The sequence below is a fragment of the Musca autumnalis genome, unplaced genomic scaffold (assembly GCF_047663935.1).
Source record: "Musca autumnalis isolate F117 unplaced genomic scaffold, ASM4766393v1 scaffold_5, whole genome shotgun sequence".
NCBI lineage: Eukaryota > Metazoa > Arthropoda > Insecta > Diptera > Muscidae > Musca > Musca autumnalis.
In genome coordinates, this window is record NW_027412088.1 from 120,375,779 (window position 1) to 120,393,692 (window position 17,914).

Here is a 17,914-nt window from a genome sequence, read left to right on the forward strand (position 1 = left end):
TCAGGCGTATCTCCAAGTTTTAACACAGCAAGTATTTTGACTCCTGCTCAAAACAAATGTTCTGATCCAAAATGTGGCTATGTTCCTCAGCTTCCCACACAATCAGAAAGTGTCCCACATTTATTTCCTTAGATCCACGACAACGTTCGGCAAAGATTAAACAGTTAGGTCTTTGCTGTAACTGCTTCTCCAAGACGCATCGTGTGAGCAATTGTCCTTCCAAAAGTAAATGTCTCCACTGCCAAAAGCGACATCATACTCTGCTCCATGATGATTCTGGTAACACCTTTTCACCGACTCAATCACCTACCATAAGTTCCAGTCGTGATTTGAATGTCGACTCCACTCAATGTTCCGACTTTTCCATACAGTCCACTTATTCCACCGAAGGCATTCAAACATGTTCTCCAAATTCCAAATGTGGTCGGTTAGGTTCTGATTTGGTGAATAATTTTCTGGCGGTGTTACCTATTCAGTTCTTACACTTATTTGGTTCAATCCCAAGGAACCCTCCACTTCCGAGAGGTTTCTTTGCACATCCAATCTTTTGTCCTGAATAGTTTTCCTGGCAGTGTTCCTTTTCCAGTTCTTTCATTCATTCATTGATTCCATTGATTCCAATCCAAATGACCCCTCCACTTCCGAGAGGGCTCCTTGCACATCCATTTTTCTATTCCAGGATGAGTTTCCTTCCGGTGTTATTCATCCAGTTCCTGTACTTCGTGATTACGATGCAGAGCGGCCCTCCATTTCCGAGAGGTCCTCTTATGCATCCGTTGTTCCATCCCAGGATGAGTTTCCTTCCCGTGTCACTCATCAAGTTCCTGTATTCCATGATTCAAATCCAAATAAGCCCTCCACTTCCGAGAGGCTTCTTCGTGCATCCATTATTCCGTTCCAGAACATGAATTCTTCTGGCTTAATGGAGTATGATAAATCCATTTCAAAACACATTGGTTCACAAGATGAAATTCCATTTCATGGGTATTCTAAATCCGATTCAATTGTCATCTATTCCAAGGATAAGATTCATATTCGGCACTATACGGAATATGATAAACTTATTCCAGAACTTATTCAGTTGACAGAGACATTTCTACCTAAGTCTCTGTGCTTCAATAAAAGCCACTTCGTGCTGACAGTCGCCACTAATGCGAATATTCTACCAAATACATTCCGACTGGTTTCCAATTTGTATTTGTTCCATTTCGGCAATCAGACTCCAAATTTGAGTCTATTTTGGGATTCAATATTTCCAAACTCTCCTCCAAAATTGAGATTCCTCCGGAAAGAATCCATTATCCTCATACCCAAATTTTGTCACTCCAATCATACTCCATTCCAGATAATTCAATATGGCAACCACCCAGGTGACGCAATCCAATTCCAATTACAAACCGGCAAATTGTTTGTCGTTTGTAACCCGTACTTGGCTTTTCGCATGATCTTTCAATTATCTGGTAATATTCCATTCCAATATCCTGGTGCAAGCATCATTCTGCGTAAAGTACTTTGTAGAACATATTCGGATGAAGCTGCAACTCAATTCGAATCATTTACCAGTCCTGTTTTACCATCAGCTTTACGGGTACATCATCTGACTCCAGATTGGATCAGGATTCATAACCATAGCAGTTATTCTCCATTCATGGATGCACATCTTCCCGGCTGTAGTCAAGTTCCGAACACGACGATCTTTTTTATGTTCTATATGCGAAAAGCTAAGCCTACGTCCGTAGCCACTCTCCTGGGTTATTCCAATGTAAGTGTTGCTCCAGTGGAAACACTGTCCGTTCCTGAAGTAATTCATGCATTAATTCCATACAGATGCAAGTTTCCTTCTTCCTTTTTGTTGTACTACTTCCAAAGTACGACTCCAGAATTCTATTTCAGAGAAAGATTTTCCATATTGTTGTACTATTTCCGAAGTACAACTTCAAAATTATCTCTCCATTATCCATTCTCTATGCATTTGTACTCACTCCGAGGTACCAATTCCCACCTGACCAAAATTTTGAAAGTTCATGTTAGCGAAAATTTCTGATTTAGCAATGATGTAAACCTTATTTTAGACTTATATTAGTGATGAAATAATTTTCATTACTATTTTTAATTAAAATTGCGTAAAACTTCTTGGCCAATTTCCCCTTGTTTTCAGAACTTTTTTGACAATATGTATATCAGAGTTAATATATGTTCAAAACAATGGATATATTAATAATCTCATATATTTTTGGGTGTATCGTTTATGAAATAACTCACAACTACAGTGAATGTTATGTAATTCAGTGATATCACTTCGGTAAGACCAAAAGAAAGAGTATACAATCGGAAAACCTTAGAAATATCTTAACATTTAATTTTTTTTTTTTGTTTGTTTCCTACTTCACAAGTGTTCAAAATCACGGCTTCAATTTTCCACTCCAATTTTATTGAGGAATTTTTGGAAGGAAAATGGGATTAGTAGAGAATTGATTTATGCAGAGGAAACGTTTGGATATCATGGCGTTATCCACTAGTATTTTTATATTTACAGGTAGAATTTAGGAGTTATATAAATAAAGAAAAAACATCGAGACGCTTGTCAGCGGTGTCAGAATATGGTAAATTTTTCAATTTCGGAAATTCAGGTGTTCAATCGTTGTTATTGTCATAAAGAACCCAATTGTAGTTATTTCCGTAAAGATATTTAGGTGTCCAATCGTAGATCTTATCACAAAAAATTTCTGAAGGCCGATAGTGATTTTCTTGATAGACAACTAATTCTGAGCAATAGTGAGGATGTCCATCATGAAATTCTAGCACCCAATCGCGGGTATGTAAATGACAAATTCTGTCGCCCAATCGTGCATCTTGGTATAGACTAATTTTGGCGTCCAATCGTTTGACTTCTCTTATAGAAATTCTGGTTTCCTATCGTGGTTCTTCTCATAAATGAATCAGGAACAAGGAAAACTGTGGCAACCAGTCATGAATTTTTTTAAAATGAAATTCTGGCGTTCAATACTATGTCTATACATGTATACATTCTTTTATACTCTCAGCATTAGTCTCATCGAAATCATGGTTTTAGGCCAAAGTGTGTTTGGAAGTAATCTGTTTCAGAAAACCTGGAGACGACTTAGCTATGTTCGTCCGTCTGGGTGGCTGTCTGGAGAACACGATAATCCGAACAGATCAACCTATTCGGTCTGAAATTTGGCCTTCGTGATATTTTGTCCAAATTTTGATCAACTTCGGAGATGGTCCATATCGATCTTCTCTTTTGGCAACCTTCCACAGAGTATTTCAAAAATTTTCGGAGCTGTGCAGTTTAAGACCTCTCTGGATAATTAGTAAATATACCAGGGTAAGCTTAAGACCTCAGTAGTCATGGCTTCACTTGCTTTATGGTAATAATTTAGTTATAAGTAAAAATATGAAAAAAAAAAAATAAATTAATAAATAAAATACCTCTATAGGAACGCTTTGCTTTTTTTGCAACAAGTGCTCTGGGAGCCCCTATTACTACAGTACAAGTTTCTTCAGAGGCAAGTCCATACTTCCTGAGAAAGTGGCCCGAAAGTTGTAAAGAACACTTACGGCCATCATGTGTAGTGGCTGGTTTGCACGACAACTTTTGAAACGGATACTGCGTTGGTCCAAACTTTGTTTATCGCAATATTTCTGCTAGCCTTATACAAAGTTCGAAGATGGTGATTTTCGGCTTGATCCCTCTGGTATTTTTCCCCCAAATTTCAAGAATTTCAGCTAAAGTTGTATGTACGATTTTTCTTGAACGGAGCAACAGATTTGGTCTAAACTTTGGATTTAGTAATATTTTGTCCAAACTTAGTTTTAGCTCGAAAATGGAACATACTTAGTACATCCCTCACAAACCTTCGAAATGAAATGACTGGTGGACGCAATATCTTTTGAAAGGAATGACTTCCAAAATAAGATCAACTTTCAAAATTAACTATGTGGGTCCGGTCCATTTCTTCAGATACATCCACCGCAACACTTGTGATTAATGATAAAATCCGAAAATGGCTACACTATTCTGAAAATCTCCTAATGCATAGCTTTGGCTTAAAGTATATTGGTTGTGTAGCCACTATTCGTTCTATCCATATATGAAAGTTTCAGTTCACACAGGCTCAGGGTATATTCCTGTCCGCAAAGCCGACTGATACTTGTTGAGATTTTGACGGAGAAGAAACAGTTTCCCATCAGTTTTTTATTTCGTTTGTCGTCACAAAGTCCTTTGCCGAAGAAGGAAAATTTCTAGAAATGTGCATCCATTGAAAGTACTTCCCAAAATACAATTCAAAGAGTAATCGACAGAAAAATCCTTTTTTTGTACAATAGTCATTAACTAATTTGTAGCAAGAGACCAGTTTCAAATAATCTCAAAGGACGACACTGCTGTGGAACAGAAATCTATATTTATAAAGTAGAAAAATGTTTATACGTTTGTTTGAAGTTTATGAACTCAAAAACCGCTAAACCTATCTTCCTGAAATTTTCAGAGTATATCACTACATGGCCTGAAAGTAATATAGGCTATAAAAATTTCTGAAATTCCGTGTTTATCCGGAGATATAGCATCAGAATCTGAGATACCTCCCAAAAGTTTAGAATTTTTATGCAAATATCTATAGAACGGTAACAGATAATGTCTCCAAATTTTGGAATTTGGTCTAAAAATAAATTTGTCAAATTATATTGAAATCGGTTCAGATTTGGATATAGCTTCCATATAAATTTCCTTCCGATTTCATGTATTTGATGCACCAAACACGCTATACATACCCGATTTTAATGAAATTTGGAATGTGTAACGAAAATTGGCCTACAAATAAATTTGTCAAAATATATTTTACCTTATTCGGGGTAGCGAAGCGCACCGGGTTCAGCTAGTTATATTATAACAAATGGTTGATATAGTTTTTTTTTTTGCAATTTCAAACATAATAAAGAATTTGTAATAGTTTGATGTTCAAAATAGTTCATTATAAAAACGTGTTAGAGACTATATACAAAAGTTTAAAACCACAAAGATTAAAAAATATTATATTTTAAGTCCAATTTACATATGCATATTAAATGATTTCGTTTTACGAAATCCTAGAATCAAATGAATTGTATTTACATCTGTTTTTTGCGTCATTTGCTTACGCACACAATCGCACATACACACTTATACAATAACACAAACACACGCACAGGATATATTTATTCAGAAAAATAGGAATTTCACAACACAAATGTGTATCAAATAACTTAAATTAATTCCAAAAACAAAAAAAAACATAATTTTTGCAAGTTTTTTAACCATTTATTTTCATTTTGTCATCGTTTGAGTATTTTTGTTTTTCTACAACACACACAAACAAACAAAGACATCATAAAACAGTTGCATTTTTTCGTAGTTTATGACAAAAAACAGGGCTGCTTATAATAGTATGGTGTTTTCGTGCGTTGTTTAGAATAAATGACGCAGCTATCGTCATTTATTTTTGTATGGCAAATGACGCAAAATGGTGCCTGTTTTAGCAAATAAATGACGAATCAGCTCTAAATGACGAAAAAGTTGCTAATGTAAATTGGACATCATTATTGTTGAATTGCTCTTGTCAAAAATTTCAAAAAACAAGAACTAGCAAGAATGTTTTCTGTTTATAAGCCAAAGAATTGGACGTAATATGCTACACTGTAACACTTACAGTCAGCCTATAATTACGATTAAATGCTTAAACAACACCTTAAAACTTAACAATAACTATACAGAAAATTGCTCAAAAAACCAAACTTGTTCATTATATTTATACTTTCAAATATGTTGGGCAATAATACCAATGTAGTTAAATATTTCTCAGTAATAATTCTTGTAAATATTTTACATATTTCTTGAAAATTTTAAAAGTTTAAAAATTTTACTCAAAAATTAAAAAAAAATGTGTAACATAAGCTAATAGCCTATGGCTACGTCGGTGTGCCCAGAATTGTGTTTTGTATGCTCTCATTCTCTCTCTGAATTGTCATGCTTAGCCTTGAAAATAAGAAGTTTTTGTAAAAGTATTCAAAAATATTTTCACAATTTAAGGAGATAAAAAGTTGAAAATGTTTTTGAAGCAAAAAATAGCGCGATTTTTTACAAAATTATGTTTACAATTTAGGTTAGGTTAGGTTAGAGGATGTGCAGCCACTAATTGTGACTGCGCCACTCGGAGACCTTACGGTCCATTGTGATCATCCTTTAGAAAAGTGAAAAAGTGAAAAAATTTTTCTAGTGGAGAGAGAGATAAAGATAGATAAGAGAGATAAATAGAAATAATAGAATAAATATATAAATAGGAATAAAAAGAATTAAGAGACAAATAAGAAACAAGGTAGGCAGAATAATCGAAAAAACAAAGCGTTACGCGTTTAGGTTGCGCTGTCCCAGCCACTTTAGATTTTTAACGATGTTGCAGATTACAGCAGGTTCCACAGTTGAGTAGAAGGTTAGAGACGGCGGAAAACGAACACCCACTAGTCTGTGTCGTCTACGAGCCAGGGCTGGACAGCGACACAGGAGGTGTTCGATCAACTCCGACTCCTCCTCATCCTCACAGAGTCTGCAGTAGTCATTAACATCCCTATCCCATTTAATGGTAAAGGCCCTGACATAGCAGTGTCCAGTGATGACTCCCGTCGTTACCTTCACTTCCGCTTTGCTCAGGTTCAACAGCGAATTCGTTCTTCTGGCTGACAGAGACGGCCATATGGATCTTGCCACAATGCACCTAGGTTCATTGTGCCACAATTCACTGGCTCTTTCGTCAGAGAACGCTTCGACTTTTTGGAAAAAGTGACAGATGGGTGGTTTGATGGAGTCAGTGATAGCTAGATCCGCGGACTGTGATCCTCGTCTAGCTAATTCATCTGCTTTTTCATTACCCTGGTAGTCACGATGTCCAGGTACCCAACATAGCCGAAAGCCGTTAGTTAGCGCATCCAGAGCTGTTCTACACTTGAGGACGACGTCGGATTTGATGTTGCAGGATTTGATGGCTTTAAGAGCCGCTTGACTATCCACATAGATAGTCACCGGTTCAAAGATTTCTGCATCCAGATTTTTAATCAATTCCGCCGCCTTCCAAATCGCGAAGATTTCAGCCTGGAACACACTACAGTTGCTGTCTAGCCTGTATGTGCGTTCAAGTGATAGACTTTCACAGTAGACACCGGCACCGGTACCTTCCTCCATCTTGGAGCCGTCTGTATATATAGCCAGACCGCCCAGAGGGGGGTTACTGCGGTTCCAGTCGTCTCTACTAGGTATAATGACTTCTATATCGTCAAATCTCAAGACTGGTGATATATAGTCACTTATTTTGCCACAATGGTTCACAAAAATACCTGATTCATTCAGGATACACCCATGCCCATAGGTACGACCCCGCCAAAGATCCTGTTCATGAAGCCGCAGGGCACTCCTGGTTGCCTGACACTTAATGCTGATACTCAGTGGTCTTAAGTTCAGCATTGCGTTCAGTGCAGCCTGTGGCGTGCTCCTGGTAGTTCCAGTAATAAGAGTTGCGGCGGCTCTTTGTACCTTATCGAGCTTAGTGGATGTTGACTTTTGACGCAATGAGTGCCACCAAACGAGAGAACCATAGGATATGATGGGTCTAACCACTGTATTATACAGCCAGCGTATAATCGAAGGAGTTAGTCCCCAGCTTTTCCAAATGGAATTCTTACATGAATAAAGTGCAATCATTCCCTTCTTCGCCCGCTCCTCAGCATTCCTATTCCATCGCAATTGACAGTCAAGGATTGTGCCAAGGTACTTTGCTTCGGGGGAGAGTTGGAGCTGCACCCCATCCAGTGTTGGTGGAACAAAGGCGCCGAGCTTACGCTTTCTTGTGAACATTACCAGTTCCGTCTTCGTTGGGTTAACCCCAAGACCATTAGCCTTGGCCCAGCGTGATAGAGTCGATAATGCTCCCTGCATAAGCTCCGAAATGGTTGACGGAAATTTACCGGAAATCAGCAGTACCACGTCATCAGCATAAGCAACAACTTTGATACCTTGATTGTCCAGCTCCATCAAAATATTGTTTATAACAAGGAGCCACAGTAATGGCGAGAGCACACCTCCTTGAGGGGTGCCTCTAGTCACTGTTTTCCTTATTTTTACCTCCCCAATGCTAGAATTTATAATTCTGCTTTGAAGCATATCATTAATCCAGCACGTTAGGGGTTCAGGTGCATTAACTTTCTTCAGTGAGAGATTGATGGACTCAAGTTTTACATTGTTAAAAGCTCCTTCTATGTCTAGAAAGGCAGCCAAGGTAAAGTTTGAGTCTTCCATGTTTTTCTCAATGAAGCCGACCACCTCATGCAAGGCAGACTCAACAGATTTACCTTTAACATAGGCGTGCTGTGAGTTGCTTATAGAGACGGTGTCTACATGACTCCTTATCTCCAGGTCGATCAGTCTTTCGAGTGTCTTAAGGAGAAAGGATGATAAACTTATGGGTCTGTAGTCTTTAGGTGCAGAGTGACTAGGTTTTCCCGCTTTGGGAATGTAAGTTACCTTTACCTCCTTCCACAGCCCCGGTATAAATGAGAAAGTCAAACACGCCCTAAAAATCTCCTCCAGGAGTTGGTATAAGATCGGTGATGCAAATTGTAGCATCGCCGGCGTTATGCCATCCGGCCCAGGAGACTTGTAAGGCTTGAAAGTGCTGACCGCCAACTTAATTTTACTTCTGTTGACCACCCTGTCAATGAGTACCAAATCCAAAGGCTCCTGAACTCGGAAGTCGTCACGCTCATTGTTGACAGTATCCTCATCCTTGCAGCCTGGGAAGTGGGTCTCCGCAAGGAGATCAAGAGTCTCAGTAGCGGAGTCTGTCCACGCACCTTCTTGATACTTCCAATGGATTTGGGGTCCTTGGAGAGTAGTCGTCGAAACCTAGCTGCGTCGTTAACTCCTTCTACCGACTCACAGAAGTTAACCCAAGATGTTTTCTTTGCTCGCTTGATTTCACTCTTATATTTATTGAAACTCACTTTATAGGAGTCCCAATCAATATCGAGTTTAGTCTCATGCGCCCTGTTATACAGTCGTCTAGTGTTTACAATTTAAGAAGATAAATACTTTTTAAATACTTTCTGAAAAACGAAAATATTTTTGAAAAAATAGCGCGATTTTTTTAACAAATATTTTTACAATTTAAAACTTCTCCTAACTGCTACTTATATAATTTCGGGAATAATTTCGTTTTTAAATAATTTAATGAAATCAGGAGGATTTTGTGTATACTTCGGTATTGGTTGACACTTAGGCCTTCTACTCTAAAATTTAAATGTATAACTATAAATTTTAAAATTAAGCAAAGAAATAATTTATAAATTAAGAAAAAAATCTTTGGGAGTTATGTCCGCGATTTTTTGGGTGTTATGTCCGCTTTGTTTCGCGGACATAACTCCCAACGAATTTTTGGAGAGCGCAGCGGACATAACGTCCAAAATCATTTTGGGAGTTATGTCCGTGGGATTTATGTCCGGGCACCTTCTGAAAAGTATGCGGAAAATGATATATAGAAATGCTAACCAAATATGGAGCAAGATTGACACCTGCGGTACACACAAGACTCACTACTTAAGACGGATTTCAAATTCCCTAGTTCAATATAAAAACGTCGACCGGTGAACACACTTCTAAACATTTTCGCAACAAGGGCCTCATATGCTAGGAATAATTTTATAAATAATGCCATCGCGATAAGTCCGATCAAAAGCCTTCTCGTCCTAAGCCCTAATTGTTAAGGAGAAATATAATTTGTCTGAACATCTGAGTCCTTTTTTTCACGAAAAAATTTCCTAAATTGTATGGTAGGTTATTACGTCTGTGGAATTTAGTTTCTTTTTAAATGGTATAACCTTTCCAATTTTCCAAACTTTTGGAAAGTAAGTCCCAATTTACACTGGGCGAGTTTACTTGCGGCAATTGTCAGTTTGTAGGTGAGAGAGGGTGCTGAGAGGCGAAGGGTTACCATATGCCTCACCTCTCTCTCCTACAAAATGACAATTGCCGCAAGTAAACTCGCCCAATGTAAATTGGGACTAAGAATTATTCAAACAGTTATTGTATATAACAACGAGATACTCTAAAGCCTTTACTGGAAATTTTCGAATCAAGCAGTTCGGACACAAGTAGGCGAACTAAATTCACAGTAGTAAATGTGTTATCTAAATCATTGTTTGTTGAGATTGATTAGCTACTAAACTCTACCAAATGATCTTGCATATTGGACAAGTAATCACTCTTGGCCCTTCTACAGAAGTTAGGTCCATATCTGGCGATGGCTCATTATAAACATAAGCAAAATAGTTTTTTAAGACCTCATTTTTTTCATTGTCATTTATCACGGCCACACCGTTGACTGGTATTTTTCACACTATGCATTCGGCGCTTTCACATTAACCCAATCATTTTTTCGATTTTCTTGAAAATTCTCTCATTTACTGAATCCGAAAATCACAATGAAAATGCTGTATTTTTACCCGTTATTGCCCGGTACCATATGGAACCACGGCAGGAACTCATTATAAAACTATTCAAATAAAATGTATCTTTATTTTGTTTGGGTAATTCATGTAGTTGTATTGATAAATAAAAAAATATATTTTATTTACGTATTTTTGAGATCAACGATATTTCAAATTAAAAAAATTAAATTTTGTTGACTGAAAATGTGATATTTTTTGAAGCATGGATAAATACATAAGCCCACATCGCATTTTTCGCACTTTGCACGTGAACGACGTATGCAATTTAAATTTTGGCATCGCCTTTTGGTGCTTTCGCAGGGAAAGTGATCTACTCCATCGAAGCGATCACATATTGGAATATGTTGACGGGAGACAGTTTTATTTGCCACATGAATCGACACAGAATTGCAATAATGCATACATTACTACCAGCTTTTCTCTGAAGTATCCAAGCATTTTGCACGGACACATCCAGCAACCACGTGAATATGGACCACCACCATTTATTTTTCTGTACGCCTAAGAAATTAGAAACAATTAAGATATTACACTTTTCGTAGAACTCTGTATAGCCGTGAAAAAAATAACTTACCGCATCTGTAATTAGCAATGTTTTGGTCCATTCGATCTGTACCACCCATGAATTTATTATACATTTCTATTGAGTATGGTCGATCTAGCTACACACGTTGTTTTGTGTCTCGACTGAACCGATTAGCCTTTTTTACAGGATCTTTACCATGCAATGTAGAAGCAACACAGACGCATTTATTATCACGCCACTTGGTAATGGAGATGTTGTAATCTTTCAGAACAATGCTGTCAATTTTGCCTCTTTCAGCTTTATTCATTTGTTGATTGCTCGATAAAGGACAATTGTGAGGAACACACATTTCTCGAATTGTTCCTGTTGCATAATGATCAATGCTCTTCAAATAATCAAGCACAGGAATACCAGTGAAAAGATTATCAAAGTAAAATGAATAGCTCAATTTATTCATGTGGTCAGGAAACTCCTGAATCATTTGAAGCAATGGAGCGACACATTTTCCATAGTTTTTTCTAATTCTTGATTGATTCGAAGATTTTTTCCTTGATAGATTTCGAAATTTATCAAATATCCACCAGGCGTATTCAGAATAGAGGTGGGCGCGTGTCGTGCCGTGAGTAGTGCGTGTTCGTGCCTTCCCGAAAATCGCCGTGTTTGTGCGTGTCGTGCCGGAATAAATTTTTGGCCGTGCGTGATCGTGTTTTTTTGTTCGACACGATTTTGCACGACACGATTAAACACGACCTGCACTATGTGTCACGATCGTGCTAAATTTTTGGGCTCCCTTTAGAAGTCGTGCAAGAGACCATACTAAACAAGAAAATCGAACAACAAAATAAAGCGACCAAAAAATTCACCAACTGTGGTTTTCCAAAAATTATTTGCTTCGTTTTTGTAGTCTGGTACTTTTTTTTGTTATGTTATGGAGAGGCCAGAACAAAAATTTGATGTTTGCTTGCCATTTGTTTTGTTCATGAGAGAGAATCAAATACAGAAACAACTCAGCGGGTTAACGCAATATACTCCCAGCAAAATTTATTTGAAGTTGTTCTATGTGAAGCACTGATTGAATAGCTTTTTTAGAAGCAGTCCACTCAGAGTCATGAAAAATGCATTCCGTTCTTCACATTTCGACAATGTCCGATTTGAATCCGTTTCATAAAAATTTCACATTTTAGCAATGTTGACATTTATAATAACTTTTTGCAAATAAAATTCTCAAGAACACAAGAAACAATTTATTTTATGGTATTTTAATTACTCAGCAAAATGTTTGTATCCAAAAAGATAATCATGGGTACAAGAAATATCAGACTGAATCCTTGTTTGTAGCCAAAAAAGTAGTTGAATAATGAGTGCAAGTGGCTATGTCCTTTTACGTGAAAGAAGTCATGATTTTTACAAGGACATGGTGCAGCTAGAATGCAATCAATTTTAGATGACTCTATGCAAGTAGGATTTTAAGATGTTTTTGGGTATTTTTGAGTAATAAAAGCTAACTTTCTAGAATAAAAGTATTTGATTTATTTGAGATATTCCATTGTTTTATATTCATTATATTATATTTCGGTCGAACTATTATCAAACTACTGTTTATACCCTCAGCATTTAAGCTAACGAGGGTATATACACTTTCATATGGACAAAGTGTGCCTCATGGAAGTAATGGTTTTAGACCCCAAGTATGTTTGGACGAAATGTGTTTCATACAATTTGGAGTCGATTGAGCAATGTCCGTCCGTCTGTCTGTCTGGCTGGCTGGAGCGCACGATAACTCTCGAACGGATCAACCGATTCGGTCCAAAATTTGGCTTTCGTAATATTTTGTCCAAACTTAGTTAAAGTTCGAAGATGGGTTATATCGGGCCACTCCTTCCGGTACGTCCCCCACAAAAGTTCGAAAATATTCGGAAAATTTGTACGTACGATAACTCTTGAAGGAAGCAACCGATTTGGTCCATAATTTGCAACTCGTGAAACGTCTGCCAGACTTAGATGAGGTTCCAATATGGACTCAATCGGTCCACTCCTTCGGGTACCTCCCACATAAAATTTCGGATAAGTTCAGTTTAGGACCTGCTCTCGAATCGCTTTGATTTTTATTTTAGCAACTTGTATTTACTGCCCCCAATTCGACGTACAAGTTTCATCAGGGGCAAGTCCATACTTCCTGAGAAAAAAAACTTGAAAGTTGTACAAAACCCCTATTACACCGTGTGAGTTGGTTGGAGCGCAAGATAAGTCTCGAACGGATCTGCCGATTGGGTCTTAGTAATATTTTGTCCAAACATAGTTTAAGTTCGAAGATAAGCCATATTGGTCCACTCCTTCAGATACCTCCCCCACAAAATTTCAAAAATGTTCGGAAAAATTTTTCGTACGGTAACTTTTGAAGGGAGTGGCCGAATTGGTCCATACTTTACACATCCTAATATATCTACCAGATATAGATCAGGTTCAAATATGGACTATATTTGTCCACTACATCCAGTACCTCCCAAACAAAATTTCGGATTAGTTCACTTTAAGACTTGCTATCGAATCGATTTGATTTTTGGCTGGAGATCCACTTCCATAATGGTCAATGTCGATCCATTCCTTTAAGTATTTCCTCGGCAAAACGTTTGCTCTTTAATCCTAATCAACATTTTTGTCGTTTCATACGCCCAAAATGTTTAAAACCCTCTAAATATATACGTTTTTTGGAAAAAAAAATATTTCAATATACACCGGCTGAGGGTATATCTCTGTCGGCCAAGCCGACTGATACTTTTTTACTTGTTTGTCAAACAAATATGTTTTACAAAAACATGAGTTTGGTAGTAATTTGAACAAATTTTAATTCGAAACGTTCTAGAGAAACAGATCATAAATATTAATTAAAAGTTACCAAAACTCATTTAAATAATTTTTCAAATGGCCCTGAGGTCTCAAATCAGTGAAAAATCCTCGCTTAATAGATGTTAACTTCTCCCATATCCTCGCTTGCGAATTGTTTGAATCGAAAAATCAATTCAAAATACTTTCCATGGAATGTATATTTATTCACTACAAAGAACTAATGCAAAATATGTGCTTAAGAAGCAAATTAGACAGTACCCTCACTGCACCAGGCCCTTGTAAAAATCATGACTTCTTTCACGTAAAAAGATGTAGTCCGAAATCACTTGCACTCATGATTCAACTACTTCTTTGGCTACAAACATTTTGCTGGGACTGTCTTTGAAAATCAGTTGTTTATCATGCTAAATTTGATATTGAAGACAAGTTCGGTAATTCTGTATCTGTAACCGACAATGGCTCCAACGTTGTTTCGGATTTTAAACAATTTAAACGTATACCTTGAGCTTGCCACAATTTGAACTTAGTTATGGATGATGTTGTTAAAAAATATCCTCTTCCCGAATTGGGAAAACTGATTGACGGCTCCAAAAAGCGTGTAAGATATTTTAAACACTCGTAGCTAAACAACAAATTGTCGAAAACGTTAAAACAGGATATAAGAACACAATGGAATTCATATATATTATACTTGAGAGCATATACCAAGTCCAGAATGAGACTAAGAGTATTTTGCTAGAAAAGAATGAGTTGGATCGTATATCTGACTTAAAGCTAGAACCTCTATTGGGTTTTCTCAAAATATGCAAAGAGTTTTCCGAAAAATTAAGCTCGGAAAAATACCCTACTATGCATATTTTTACCCTTTGGTCTGAAAAGCTATTCATGAAAGATTTGAAAGCTAAAACTAAACAATCATTGCTTAAACGCTTTGTGCCAACAATGGCACATCTTATAGGGACGTTTTTATTTCCGCCGTTGAAGATGAATTTCTTATTACAAGATAAAAGAAATGACGTAATAGCTAATGCAAAAGCAATGTTACTTGATATACAAGGTGAGAACATAGAGTGTTCTAATGATGAGGAGGAAATAACAATGCCACATTTACACGAATTTTCAGAGTTTTTGGACCAAAACTTGGCAAAAAGACGAAAAGTAGATACTGAAATTGATACATATTTAGCGAGTGCCGTATCTAGCCAGACTGATGTTTTAAACTTTTGGAAACAGTCGAACCTAAAATATTTAAAACAATTAGCCAGGAAAATTTTGGCTATACCCGTCAGTTCAGAAACGAGCGAGAGATTTTTTCCACATCTGGAAATATTCTCAACGAAAGACGAACTAGACTTTCGAGCTCTAACTTAGACAAAATAATGTTTTTAAATAAGAATATGTAAATGTTTGTTTATAAGTAATTTTGCAATATGTATATTTTAGAACATATGCATTTTTTGAACAAATAAATGTACAGCTATATCGATATATCTTTTCTTTAATTTCGTGCGTGAGTGTGCGTGTTCGTGCCTTCTCGAAAAACACCGTGTTTGTGCGTGAAAGTGCATAAAAATTTTGGTCCGTGTTCGTGCATGTTCGTGTCTAATTTTTTAGGCACGCGCCCATCTCTAATTCAGAACCACACCTTGTAACCGAAACGCAATGGCTTTCCTTTTATAAATTGTTTGCAACTATGTCTACCAAAATATTTGATCATAGCTTCATCGTACGACAAATTTTCTTCCGGGTGAAAATGTTTCATAAAATTTTCCTTTAGTCTGTCGGTAAGAGGTCGCATTTTCCACATTTTGTCGTTTGGATTCATTTTAGTTTTGGAAGCGAAATGAATGTATCGTTCAATTCGAAGAAACCTATTGCGAGTTATAGCATTTAAGACCATGTCATTAAGGCTCCAGTAGAATTGTTTGTTTATTTGTTTATTTGGAAGAGTGTTGTAGCCTGTAACAATCAATATGCCAATGAAAACTCTTAGTTCGTCTTCCGTGATATTTGGGTTCTTTTGGGAAATAAGAACACCATATTCATTACTTTCAATACAAATCATTTGCAGCATATCAGTGTCAAAGAATTTTTCAAATAAGATATGAGCCTCCTTATTGTAATCCGTAAAGCTCGCATCTGGAAAAATGGGTTTCGAGGCATGAAATGCAGACTTTGACCATTTATATTTATCTTTCAAATGTGGCACCTTTGACGGAATATTTATTACTGGGCCAACATATTTATTCGATGGGGCCTGCGAAATATTAGAATTTTCGACTTCGAGCATTTCTTCGTCGATTCCCTCTTCCAACAAAACATTATCGTCATTCGATCCATAAAATTCTATTTCGGCTGTCTGACACAACTGATTGTGGTGTAAATCCGAAATTGCTCCACCTTCGTTTTCATCTGCTTTTTTATGTATTCATTTCATTAAGTATTCATGGTTTGTTTAAAAAATATAGAAATTTGTTTATTTTTCACTCACAATTTGCAATAACTCATTTTTCACTTTTTTCTTCAATTTTTTGTACACTTTTTAACTTGCTTATAAAACTGCACGTGTAACTCAAATGACCGAAACGTAAAATAGTAAAAGGTAGCTACATACATTAGGGATATAACTTTTTGCACTTTTTTGCAAATATCAAAAATACCACCACATAGCCGTGTAGAGCATGAAAAACTATTATGAAATGTGGTGTCAATTTTTCTCTACCGCGAAAAAAGTTTCCGCACCAAATGCATTGAAGTTCTGTAATGCATTTTTTAATTTTATCTGTCATAACAACATATTTGCTTTTCATTAAAATTTTTATTTTTTTGTAATCTAATTTAAAATCATTATCAAAGCGTTCTGGACCAATTTGTTGTAAAATCGCGCCATTTCGGACCATATTAGGATTTTTTGACACTATTGCAATTTTTGGTTTTTCTTTATAAATTCGTGAATTTTATGTTTATATTTTTTTAACCTATCGGACAAGAGAATATGGAGTCATTTGCAACTAATTCGCGAAAGTTACAGGCTATTTTTGTTGACTTTGCCTGTGAGAGTTGTATTTTTTCTATAAATATTTATTCAAACAAAGCAAATTTTAAATTATAAGTAGAAAAAGCATCAAAAGGGTTTTAGTAATCAAAGTTAGTGCGGAGACTTTTTTCACCGAATCGATCTTAGAAACGCGTTTTCATTATTAGGACAAAGTTCCCCACATGGTACTGGTGTTGTATTTTTGTAGAAAACAAATACGATTCTCACAAGCAAAGTCAACAAAAACAGCCTGTAACTTTCGCGAATTCGTTGCAAATGACCCCAAATTCCATGGTCCGATAGGTGAAGAAAATAGAAACATAAAATTCACGAGTTTATAAAGAAAAACCAAAAATTGCAATAATGTCAAAAAATCTTAATATGGTCCGAAATGACGCGATTTTAGAACAAATTGGTCCAGAACGCTTTGATAATGATTTTAAATTAGATTGCAAAAAAATAAAAATTTTAATGAAAAGCAAATATGTTGTTATGACAGATAAAATTGAAAAATGCATTACAGAACTTCAATGCATTTGGTGCGGAAAGTTTTTTCGCGGTAGAGAAAAATTGACACCACATTTCATAATAGTTTTTCATGCTCTACACGGCTATGTGGTGGTATTTTTTTGGTTATAGCCCTACTGTACATGTGTTTACTGTTACAAAAAAATTTTTAACAATAACAAAATATTATGTTTGTTGTTTTTTCTCTGCTGAAGCGCTAAACTAAACACTAAAAGTGGTTCCATATGGAACCACAGCAGTGATTGGGTTAATACATATTGAGGACTTTGTCTGTTCATGTGACTGTGAAACAGTCGTTTCAAATCTTTCTGCCATTCATGTTTTAATTTGTAAAGAATATTTATTTCCTCCGAATCTTTAAATTTTCTGTTTTCTGTTCAACGGGTTTGAGAATGCAATAAAGACGCGAAACCAACAGTGGAAGT

General features: G+C 36.4%; 1 protein-coding gene and 1 long non-coding RNA gene across 4 annotated transcripts in view; one reads left to right on the top strand and one right to left on the bottom strand.

The window, feature by feature from the left end:
• Elk (Eag-like K[+] channel) overlaps positions 1-17,914 on the top strand; it is a 989,230-nt gene that overhangs the window by 778,423 nt on the left and 192,893 nt on the right. The gene's annotated exons all lie outside the window — the stretch shown is intronic.
• LOC141405113 (uncharacterized) lies at positions 10,648-16,502 on the bottom strand. Its single transcript, XR_012413141.1, has 3 exons — positions 16,416-16,502; positions 11,126-16,336; positions 10,648-11,052 (listed from the first exon to the last, which is right to left on the bottom strand). It is a non-coding gene; the product is annotated as an uncharacterized lncRNA (long non-coding RNA).